Below are 10,988 nucleotides of genomic sequence, written 5' to 3' on the forward strand. Positions count from 1 at the left end.
AAAAAAAAAAAAAAAAAAAAAAAAAAAAAAAAAAAAAAAAAAAAAAAAAAGACAGCCTTTTCATTAAGAATCCCAAGCTTGGAAAGAATCTCTGCAGATCATCCAGTTCATTTATCAATTTTTGGATAAGCTAGCATCAGCCTGAGCAGGAACCCATCTCATATATGAAATTATACAGACATTTCTTAATCTGATTCAGGACTTCATTCTTAGCAGCTAAGTTGTTAAGAGTCAAATCTCCCTTTTCATGCAGTTTAAACGCACTCTTATTCATCTTCAGAGCAAATGAGTTATTTCGAGATAGGCAGAAACAGGGTGGCCAGGACGTGAAAGTCTGAGTCAGCCCTTCATCCTGGGGGACATCAGGCAATTCAGCTCTTCCTTTGCAAACTGGGTGGAGAGTGCCTGGTCTGCCTCCGTGTAGGTGGCATGATGGCCAAATGACGCGTGAAAGTGCTTGGTACTTCTTTTGACCACATCATGTCAAATTTTGTTAATGCGATCCATTTTCAAATGTCGTTAGTGAATGTTTGAATGCCCAGTACTGTTCTTGGCATGTTGGAATGAAGAATAAGGAAATGAGGACAAGATTTGGCCTCTATGAGTCTGGATTCCAGTTCTATGAGGGCCAGTGAACAGACAGCCAAGGGATGAGATGGAGCCAAATATCTGGCGAAGTTTAAAGAAGGGGAATTCTCATGGGAATACCCCACCTTGAACCAACAAGAATTTGCTGCAGTTAAAATTATGGCCCTCTTTGGATCTACAAGTAGACTGTGAAAGGAGAATACCCTCCAGGAAGGAGAGAGAGTAGGCTTCCTTCCTGGGAGCCCTGAGCACTGCCATTCCCTTTATCCTTTGGAAAAGGCAAGTAGGATAAATAATGCTTCCTCCTCACAGGCCTGGGAGCACACACAACTTTGTCTTTTGATGGGAGTGCTTAGTCCAGATATGTTTGTAGTCAAGGAGGGCTTCCTGGAGGAACAGGACTTGAGATTCCTTTGAGTGTGTAAGCTCATTATTCCATCCCTGTTTGTCAGATGGCAGGCTTCTGTGTAGCCCACCTGTTTCTGCCTCTGTCATTTCCTGCTTTCAACCTTTTAGGAAGTCACCGTCCCACTCCTCAGATAGCTTTCTCTTTGTCAACTCAAAGCAGGGTTGGCCTCAGATGTTCCCTGGCTGGGTTTAGAGGCATGGGCCCTGGGCTGTGTGTTTTTGCTTAGGCTCCAGCTGCAGGCCAGATCTTTTATATAACAAGTCTGGGCTTCTTGCCACAGCAAGACAGAGGTCAGCGATGAGCCTCTGTGGGTCTGGCAAGGCCAAGCCATGCAGCTTTCCTCTTTCCCTGGGATGGGCTCCAGCCCTCGAGGAACTCTTAGCAACCTGTCAATATTGTGGCCGCAGTCAGGAGATGGAGAATTCTGATCAACCTAGGCATCCAAACCAAAATATGTACTCTACCCATCTTTCATTCCTGGTCTTCTGGGAATTTGCTGCTTCTAGGTTTTGGGCTCCATTCAAATTCCTGCTTAAGTCCCCTGGCCTGGTCCAAGCTACCCTCTTCAACACTAGTATTACACTGTGAAGGTCTGAGGCTCACCTGACATATTCCTAAGTAACTGGTGTCCCTTCCCTACTGAGCACTGGGATATCACCCAGAAAGGACTGGAGAGGAAAGAGAGGTTTGACTGGAAAGATATGAAGGTGTATGGAGAGGGGCAGAGGGAAGGGAAGGTGGCAGGATCTACCAAAGTCCTAGAAAGCTTTTAAGCTGTTAAAAATGGACTAATACGGCCAGGTGCGGTGGCTCACGCCTATAATCCCAGCACTTTGGGAGGCTGAGGCGGGCGGATCACAAGGTCAGGAGATCAAGACCATCCTGGCCAACATGGTGAAACCCCATCTCTACTAAAAATACAAAAATTAGTTGGGCGTGGTGGCTCACACCTGTAGTCCCAACTACTTGGGAGGCTGAGACAGGAGAATCGCTTGAACCCGGGAGGCAGAGGTTGCAGTAAACCGAGATCATGCCACTGCACTCCAGCCTGGCAACAAAGTGAGACTCCGTGTCAAAAAAAACAAAAAAACAAAAAAACAAAAAAAAAGACTAATGCCAGAACCTTTTCCCAGTTGCCTCAGTTGCCTTAAGCCGGGGATGGGGCTGTTCCTACCCCTGCCCTTTCTCTCCTAGTCGTACCAATGTAGTAGTTACTTTCTGCTTCATCTTCCCTCACTAGCGGGCACTCACTACTACTGTCCTACTTGCCTAACCTCCCTGCACCCAGAGCCAGCAGCCCTGGCATTCCCAGGGCATACCTTGCAGTGAGGTCAGCAGCTGCAGTTATGGTTCAGGCTAAGCAGCTCCTTTGTCTGACTCCCTGAGAGGAGACCAGGGCCCTGCCTATTGCAAGCCAGCTTCAGATCTAGGCAGCAAGCATGGAACACCTGCTGTCTAGATAGCTGGGCATGCCACAGACTTGAGGCTTCTTCACAGGGTAGAAGACGGAGCGAAAAGCTTTCAGTTCTTGAATATAGCCCAGTAGTACCAACAATCTCATCCTATTATCTCCTTCCTTCCTCGTTGTGTTTTAAGATCTTAGGATTGTCCTCAGGCCATTTACAGTCTGACATGGAGAGCTGGGTTACCCAAATATTTGGAGCAAGGAAAGAGGAAGGGTGTGGATATATGGTATTTGGGATATTGGTTGTTTTTGGGAGGAGATGTGTGAACATGGTAATTGGGGAAGAAGTGCTTTGGAGAAGCTGCATGTTTTGAGCAATGGGAGCGATGACCAGGTCAGTTGGTAAACTAGAGCTGGCCACTGATTGCTTTGTGTTGGCCACTCCTAGTGGCTGGGCCCAGGCCAGGATGGGTGAGGGCAGTACATGCTGGTAGCTGCAGTTACCCCTCTTCCTTCTTGCTGTGCAAACCTTTGAGTGTTCTTGTACTTTTCTGGAGGGAGGAAGTGGTCTCACCACAGCTGGAATGACTGTTTGAGCAAAGTTCCCCTGTTGGTCTCATCCTGCTGACGGACAGGACTCTGGGAACCTGCCCTGCCCAGCCCAGCCCCCCATTCTACTCATCCCCAGCCCCATTCCCTCTGCATTCCCCAGGTAAGGTAGGGAAGCTTCTATGATAGGATTTTTTTCTTTAGCCCCAATTTACCCTTTGGAAAAAAAAAAAAGCTTAAGTCTTGACAAACCACAGGGAGTGTGAGGAAGGCCAGAGGTGAAGGTAGGCATGCCCGCTGGGAAGACTTCTCTTCCTGTGTCTTTCCCCTACCTGTGTACTATCCTCCCTGTTTTCCCAAACCAGTGCCCCAACAGTGATGACACACAATTCAGTCTGACCATCATGGACCTTTGAAAAATGTTTTTCTTTGTGGGTGTGGGGGCCTGGGCACACTGCCTGTTTTCCAGATTGGCAAACAGGACCAGTTGTTCAACATAGTTTGACAACAGTACCGAACATTTGAAAATGGGGCCATGATGGAAAATCTGAGGGTTGCATAGTCACTGTAGGGCCAGAGATGGTAGCCTTGGCCACTTGCAGCCAGTTTTCAGTGCTGACCAGCAGACCACCCTCAGAGCCTTTTCCGGCCTTTTTGTTTGGCCGGAGACCTAAGGGACTGATTCCCTGCAGAATTTCAGTTGAACATGTAGTCCTGATGGTCCACACCAGGCCAGGCACCATGCTGCTTGACAGTCCTGTACAGGGATAGTGGGTTACATTTCCAGGGCCTAGCCCAGCTCCACACATGGAGCTTACTCAGGTGCCAAGCTCACTGGAGACAGTGAGGGCCAGGACTTTCCTGCTTGTGGTCATGGAGTCTAGGTAGAAACTTTTGGGCTGGAGGCTGAGAGATTCCAGTTTGGAGGGTTTTCAGCTTCATCCCACCCCTCCTCCTGATTATATTAGATGGCTCTTTGGGAAACTGTCTTCCACCCCCATGCCCAGCTGTCCTTCCACATGTTGCTCTGGGATCTCAATCCCAGGCAAGGCTTCCTTGGTCTGGCCACATCCAGTTTTGCATAATCTGAGTATCATCTGCACAGCTGGCCCATGCCACTCATTGTCAGAAGCTGCCCTACTTGTCCCTCAGCTGCTCCCACTGGGCCAGGGTGTCAAATCTGTTCCAGTACGTGACTCCTCCTGACAAACAACTTTTTGTTCTTTTTTTGTTTGTTTGTTTTTGAGACAGAGTCTTGCCCTGTTGCCCAAGCTAGAGTGCAGTGGCTCGATCTTGGCTCACTGCAACCTCCGCCTTCCAGGTTCAAGCAATTCTCCTGCCTCAGCCTCCCAAGTAGCTGGGATTACAGACATGTGCCACCATGCCTGGCCGATTGTTTTGTATTTTTAGTAGAGATGGGGTTTCACTATTTTGACCAGGCTGGTCTTGAACTCCTGACCTCAAGTGATCTCCCCGCTTCAGCCTTCCAAAGTGCTGGGATTACAGGCATGAGTCACCACGCCCAGCGACAAACATGACTTTTTGGTCTGCTGAGCTCCAGCTCTACGCTGCTTCCAAAGGGTCATCTAGAACGACTGAGCAGCATGGCTTGACCCCTGTTGTGGCCAGAAGGTTAGTTTTTTCTTTTTCTTTTTTTTTGAGACAGGGTCTCGCTCTGTTGCCCAGGCTGGAGTGCAATGGTATGATTATGACTCACTGCAGCCTCGAACTTCTGGGCGCAAGTGGTCCTCCTGCCTCAGCCTCCCTAGTAGCTCGGACTGCAGATACACATCACCATAAATGGCTAATTTAAAATTATTTCTTTTATACAGATAGGGTCCCGCTATGTTGCCCAGGCTGGTTTTGAACTCCTGGCCTCAAGCAATCCTCCTGCCTTGGCCTCCCAAGGTGCTGGGATTACAGGCATGAGCCACCGCACCTGGCCAGGTTAGCTCTTTGAAGGAGAGCTTTTCTTAGCTGTGACTTTTCTGTGCTCCATGGTGAGATGCAGAAGAGGAGTCCTATCCAACCTTGGGCACTGGAAACTGGGGCATGGTCCCCACTTTGGGCACTCCCAGTTTAGGAGGGGCTGTAGTCCACACCTGTGTACACTCCTGCCTTGAGAATACTCCATGTCGGGCGGGCCCGGTAGCTAATGCCTGTAATCTCAGCACTTTAGGAGGCTGAGGCGGGCGGATCACCTTAGGTCAGGAGTTCGAGACCAACCTGACCAACATGGTGAAACCCTGTCTCTACTACAAATACAAAATTAGCCAGGTGTGGTGGCACGTGCCTGTAATCCCAGCTACTTGGGACGCTGAGGCAGGAGAATCGCTTGAACCCATGAGGCGGAGGTTTCAGTGAGCCAAGATCGCGCCATTACACTCCAACCCGGGCAACAAGGGTGAAACTCCCATCAAATAAATAAATAAATAAATAAATAAATAAATAAATAAATACTTGATGTCAGCATGTCAACAGCTTCAAACACAGGATAACCTACTGCATTAGGTTTCTGAGGCTGCTTTAACAAATTACCTCAAACTTAGTGGCTTAAAACCACAGAAATGTATTCTTTCACAGTTCTGGAGACCGGAAGTCCAAGTTCTGTTCCACTGGGCTGAGATCAAGGTGTTGGCAGGGCCATTCTCTCCCAGGAGGTTCCTGGGAAGAGTCTGTTGCTTGCACTTCTAGCTTCTGGTGGCTGCTGGCACTCTTTGGCTTGCAGCCACATCACTCAAGTCTCTGCCTCTGTGGTCATATCGCTTTATCCTCTTCAGTGTGCATACATCTAATCTCCCTCTTCCTCTTTCTTATTTAAGGATATTTGTAATGGTATTTAGGGTCCACCCAGATAATTTTGGATAATCTCAAGATCCTTAATACATCTGCAAAACCTTTACTATACAAGGTAACATTTATAGGTTCCTCATCTTTGAGGAGCCGTTTTTTAACCTGTCACTGCATCTCCTGACACACTCTGCTCCAGCCACACTGGCCTATTTATCATAAACATGCCAGGCTCATTGCCACCACAGAGCCTTTGCACTGGCTGTTCCCTCTGTCTGGATTACTCTTACCTCAGATACCCACATGACTCACTCCCTCACCTCCTTCGTGTTTTTATGCAGATGTTAGTTTTTCATTGGGGCCTCCCTGACATTTCCAATTGTATCCCCCACCCAGCATTCCTATCCCTTTTCTTTGCTGTATTTTTCTCCTTGGCACTTACCACTGTTTAAACTTTCTCCCCAATGAGAAAATAAACTCAGAAGGGACAAGTGTTTGTGTTGTTTTATACATGGTTGTATGGCCAGTGCCTGAAACAGTACTGGGCACACAGTGTACATTCAGCCACTATTTGTTGGTTGCATGAATGATGTACACTCAGAGCCCATCTGCAAGAAGAAGACACAGAGCAGAAGAGCAGTCAGCCCGAGGCAGACAAGTTAGGAAAGGCTCCCTGACAAGAAGAATGGGAATAGTTGGCCAGGCAGGCCGTCTTAGATCGGGAAACCAGGCTTGGAGGTTGGGGGTAAGAAAAAGGAGAGGGAGATGGGTTTGCTTGGGAGGACAGAGAGCCAAGGATGGAGAGCCCGTGGGATGAAGGGTCAGCTGGTGAATTCTATGGCCAGCGGTTGGGTGTTGACACAAAGCAATGGCCTTAGTAATATAGTTTACACAGAGAAGGCAGTGGTTGGTGGAAGATGTTGCTGAGCGGAGAGAGGTGGGGTCACCTGCATTAAGAGAGGAGATGACCCTAGCTGCTATGATTTTCACATCCTTTTCTTTTTCTTTTCTTTCTTCTTTTTTTTTTTTCTTGAGACAGTCTTGCTCTGTCGCCCAGGCTGGAGTGCAGTGGCGCAATCTCAGCTCACTGCAACCTCCACCTCCTGAGTTCAAGCAGTTCTCGTGCCTCAGCCACCTGAATAGCTGGGATTACAGGCACCCAGCTAATTTTTCTATTTTTAGTAGAGACGGGGTTTCACCATGTTTGCCAGGCTGGTCTCGAACCCTTGACCTCAAGTGATCCATCCGCCTCAGTCTCCCAAAGTGTTGGGATTGCCACCACCCGCAGCCTCACATCTTTTAAAGTCCTGTGCTAGCCTGCATTTCTCTTTCCACCCTCTCGCATATCCCAGAAGAGGTACCTGAAGAGTTTGCAAGAGATGTTAGTAGTACCCATGGCAGCCTGAACGTGGCTGTTTTTTCCTCTCTGTTATCACCCACCTGTGAGTACAGTATCTTCCCTAAGGAAGGGAAATGGGCAGAATTGTCCCTTTAGCTTTTGTCATCCCTCTATAGCCTCTGCCACCTTCCAGGGACAACAGGTTTGCGTGGGGGGTGCGGGGCTCAGCTTTGATTAGCAGAGGTAGTCATCGTTAGAGTTGGTCCTGGAGCCTTGAGGGGAGGATCCTTTGTGTGTCTGCTGGGTGGAGGTGGCTGGGAGAGATGGGCTTCCTCCTCACTTTTCAGTGCATGCACCAGCCTTTTCCGAGGTTTTGTCTGGTAGCACCCTGGTTTAGAGACACATGGGCATTTGGAAGTAGCTTTCCATATACTGACAGAGCCAGCTTCATCTTGAGGGCTTTAGGGTTTGTGCTGAAGATTTGGGCCTGAAGGATATGCAGTCTGCCCTTTTCCTAAAGAAGGGAATTGTGGGGAAATGGATCTCTGGATGCTTTATTTAGCATTTGTCGATTCCTCTGTTACCTACTTACTCGTGACGCTCATCAGAACAAGAAAGTTAGGGCAGTTGTCTCTCCCTGGCCATGTTGCATGGCCCAGTAAAGGTGCTGATCCATGAGCAGCTGGGAGAAGGAAGAGCCAGGGAGCCCCAATCCCCAGTGGCCCCTCTCCACTGCAGCTGTCACATACGGCCGTCTGCTCTCACAAGCTTGCTCAGACTCCCCCGCCGAGCTCCTCTTAGCAGCTGTTGGGTGGCGAGTAGCTGGGTTTTTTTCCCGTCCTCCCCCTTTTCTGTTTGCAACAACCTCTCGGGGGAGGTCAGCAGATCTCTTGGAGGAGACAGTTCCCAGGCCCTCATGTTTTTGGCAGCCTGTGCTTATGCACAGAAGTTAGAGAAGAACTGGTTCCACTGGAGCGTTCCCCCTTGGGCCCCTCCCTTGGAATGGAAGTAGGGATACTGGTGGTGGGGAGGGATCTGGGCCTCTTTGGTCTCATGCTTAGAGCCAACAGCTTCCTCCCTTGGGTGGGGGCTCAGGAAGTAGTCGTGCAGCTCTCCCTGCCTCCATCTTGGACACTGTGTCTTCGGTGCAGCAAGGGAGAGGAGATGCAGACTGAGGGCCCTGTTTTTATGAGGGCTGGGCAGGCCCAGGAGGAAAAGGAGTGATAAGGCCAAGAGGGATCAGGAATTAGGGCTGGATTCAGAACTGTGGCTCTCTCCTTTCTGAAAATGTCTCCTTCCTGCTTATTTGCAGCGGGGTGGGGTCGGGGAGCAACACTTATTCCATGTGCAGGGAAAAATGAGGCACTGCACTATATAGGAGTCCCCTGCTTTGGTCAAGGGACCTACGTTGACCTTTTTCCTGTTTTGCCAGTTAATAATCCCTTAATGCACTCCTATATACTAACTTGTTTTTATTGAGCTCCCAGGAACCTGGGCCTGTGCTAGACATGTAGAGGGCGAGAGAATAAAGAGTGCCAGTGATTCCCTGAGCCTGAGCCTATATTCTCTTGGAGCTGGTTGGGATAGGAGTGGCAATACTTGTCCTCACCACTGAGGATCAGCTGGAATAACTGGGATATCATACATGTATAGTACTCAGAAAAGATTAAAGAGGAGGTTGGCCTTGTTGGGTCATCAGGGAACGTTTGCTGGAGGATGTGAACTGGGAAGGAGGCAGTGCAGGTGGAGAAGCCTGAAGAAGAACACCGACTGGGAGTGTTCAGAGGTTTATGAGCAGAGGAGAGAAGGGCTCAAAGGGCCATTACCTCTACCCAGAAAACAGTGTGCCTGTTCCCCAGTGCCTGCCGAAGAAGCTGCTCTGTCTCACTGTGTTTCTCTCCCTGCAGACGCCCCTGTCCTGGCAAGAGCTAGAAGGTGAGCTTGCCAGCTCCTGTGCACACAAGCGCTCAGCATCCTGGGGCAGCACAGACCACCGAAAAGAGGTAGCTACCCACTTTGACTCCCTGCCTAGGGTAGCGGCTTCTTCTTGATCCCCTAGTACCATGTGATGCATCTCCTCCACAGTGGAGTCACACTGCTCACCTCTCCTGTCTCGACCTGGCCTTTTCCTGATGATATGGCTCCTTCCTAGCTGAATTCCATTCTCCAAGGGGCCAGGTCTTAGGAGCCCAGACCCTCCTGCTAGGAAAGGACTTGGCCAGAGGCTGCTAGTGCCTTTCAGCAGCAAGCATAGGACTGGAGCCACCATTGTTCTTGCTTTACTTTGGGGTTGGATCCAGATAAGCAGCTTAGAGACTGGAGGAAGACAGGGAGGGAGTTCCTGGGAATTAGGAGCTCCCAGTCTCATTTACTTCTTAACTATTCATCTTTTTTTTTTTTTTGGAAGCAGAGTCTCACTGTGTTGGCCGGACTGGAGTACAGTGGCACGATCTCAGCTCACTGCAACTTCCGCCTCCTGGGTTCAAGCGATTCTTCTGCCTCAGCCTCCCAAGTAGCTTAGATTGCAGGCACCCACCACCACACCCAGCTAATTTTTGTATTTTTTTTTTTTTAGTAGAGACGGGTTTCACCGTGTTGGCCAGGGTGGTGCTGAACTCCTGACCTCAGGTGATCTGCCTGCCTCAGCATCCCAAAGTGCTGGGATTACAGGTATGAGCCACTGTGCCCAGCCCTAGCCTTCTTTTCAAAAGAAGAGAAAAATAATGAAATGTTCCCAAACACTTTTTCCTGACTCTCCCTCTCCCTCAGGAGTGCTCAAGTCATTGAGGTTAAGGGAAGAAAGCCGTAGGCTGGAATATTCCAGGGGTCCCCATCAGCTCCTCCTGACATGCTCTGTGGCACCTTCTGAGAGGGTCAACTCAATAGGACTCACCCTGCACCCCTTTACAAGAGGAAGTTGCTTCTGCCCTCTGTTGCTGAGAACAATGAGAAAATATGAAGTGAATACGTTGAGAGCTTAAGATGGGGAAATAAAAAATATTTAAACTTTTCAATGGTCAGAGTAAGTAAGTTATTCGCACTAAGAATGGGGAGATGTGGTATGAGTGACCCACAATAGCATATCGGAAAGTTCTTTCTTCTTGGATCTAGTCATAAATTTTATGGCTGTGGGCAGCAGGTCTACTCTCTGAATTCCATTTAGTTTGGGCTTATATTTAAATAGCTCTTCATTCCCTGAGCATTGAACAGTTGAGGGCAAGAAGGTCCAGAATTGCACATGTGATGGGATAATATTCAAAATTGTTGATGATAATCTGTAATAGTCTCAGGATATGAAAGTCAAGACGAAATCCAGTATTCCTTCTTGAGTATCTATCCCTGTTCCTAGTGTAGTCTGCTTTAAACAGGGGAGAATATCCCCATCCTTGGTCGCAGGGCCTTTGAGATGTGAATGTACTGTGAGGAGTGAACTGCCCTTAGCATTCAGAAACATCATCTTCCATTGCTATTTATAGAGGGGTAGGGCCGGGCGCGATGGCTCATGCCTGTAATCCCAGGACTTTGGGAGGCTGAGACAGGTGGATCACGCGGTCAGGAGTTCAAGACCAGCCTGGCCAAGATGGTGAAACCCCATCTCTATTAAAAATACAAAAATTAAGGCTGGGCGCGGTGGCTCAAGCCTGTAATCCCAGCACTTTGGGAGGCCGAGACGGGCAGATCACGAGGTCAGGAGATCGAGACCATCCTGGCTAACATGGTGAAACCCCGTCTCTACTAAAAAATACAAAAAACTAGCCGGGCGAGGTGGTGGGCGCCTGTAGTCCCAGCTACTCGGAGGCTGAGGCAGGAGAATGGCATAAACCCGGGAGGCGGAGCTTGCAGTGAGCTGAGAACCGGCCACTGCACTCCAGCCCGGGCGACAGAGCGAGACTCCGTCTCAAAAAAAA

The 10,988-nt window shown here is 49.1% G+C and overlaps 1 protein-coding gene across 9 annotated transcripts in view; it reads left to right on the plus strand.

The window, feature by feature from the left end:
* FAM117A (family with sequence similarity 117 member A) overlaps positions 1-10,988 on the plus strand; it is an 82,991-nt gene that overhangs the window by 60,226 nt on the left and 11,777 nt on the right. For 8 of the 9 annotated variants that reach the window (XM_017853931.1, XM_017853935.1, XM_017853939.1 and 5 more), the window contains one exon: positions 8,988-9,083. The exons of the other annotated variant lie outside the window; for it this stretch is intronic. The gene's annotated coding sequence lies outside the window, so the exon portion shown is untranslated. The remainder of the gene's footprint in view (positions 1-8,987; positions 9,084-10,988) is intronic. 9 annotated transcript variants of the gene reach the window in all.

Source organism: Rhinopithecus bieti, unplaced genomic scaffold (assembly GCF_001698545.2).
Source record: "Rhinopithecus bieti isolate Rb0 unplaced genomic scaffold, ASM169854v2 scaffold_35856, whole genome shotgun sequence".
Lineage (NCBI taxonomy): Eukaryota > Metazoa > Chordata > Mammalia > Primates > Cercopithecidae > Rhinopithecus > Rhinopithecus bieti.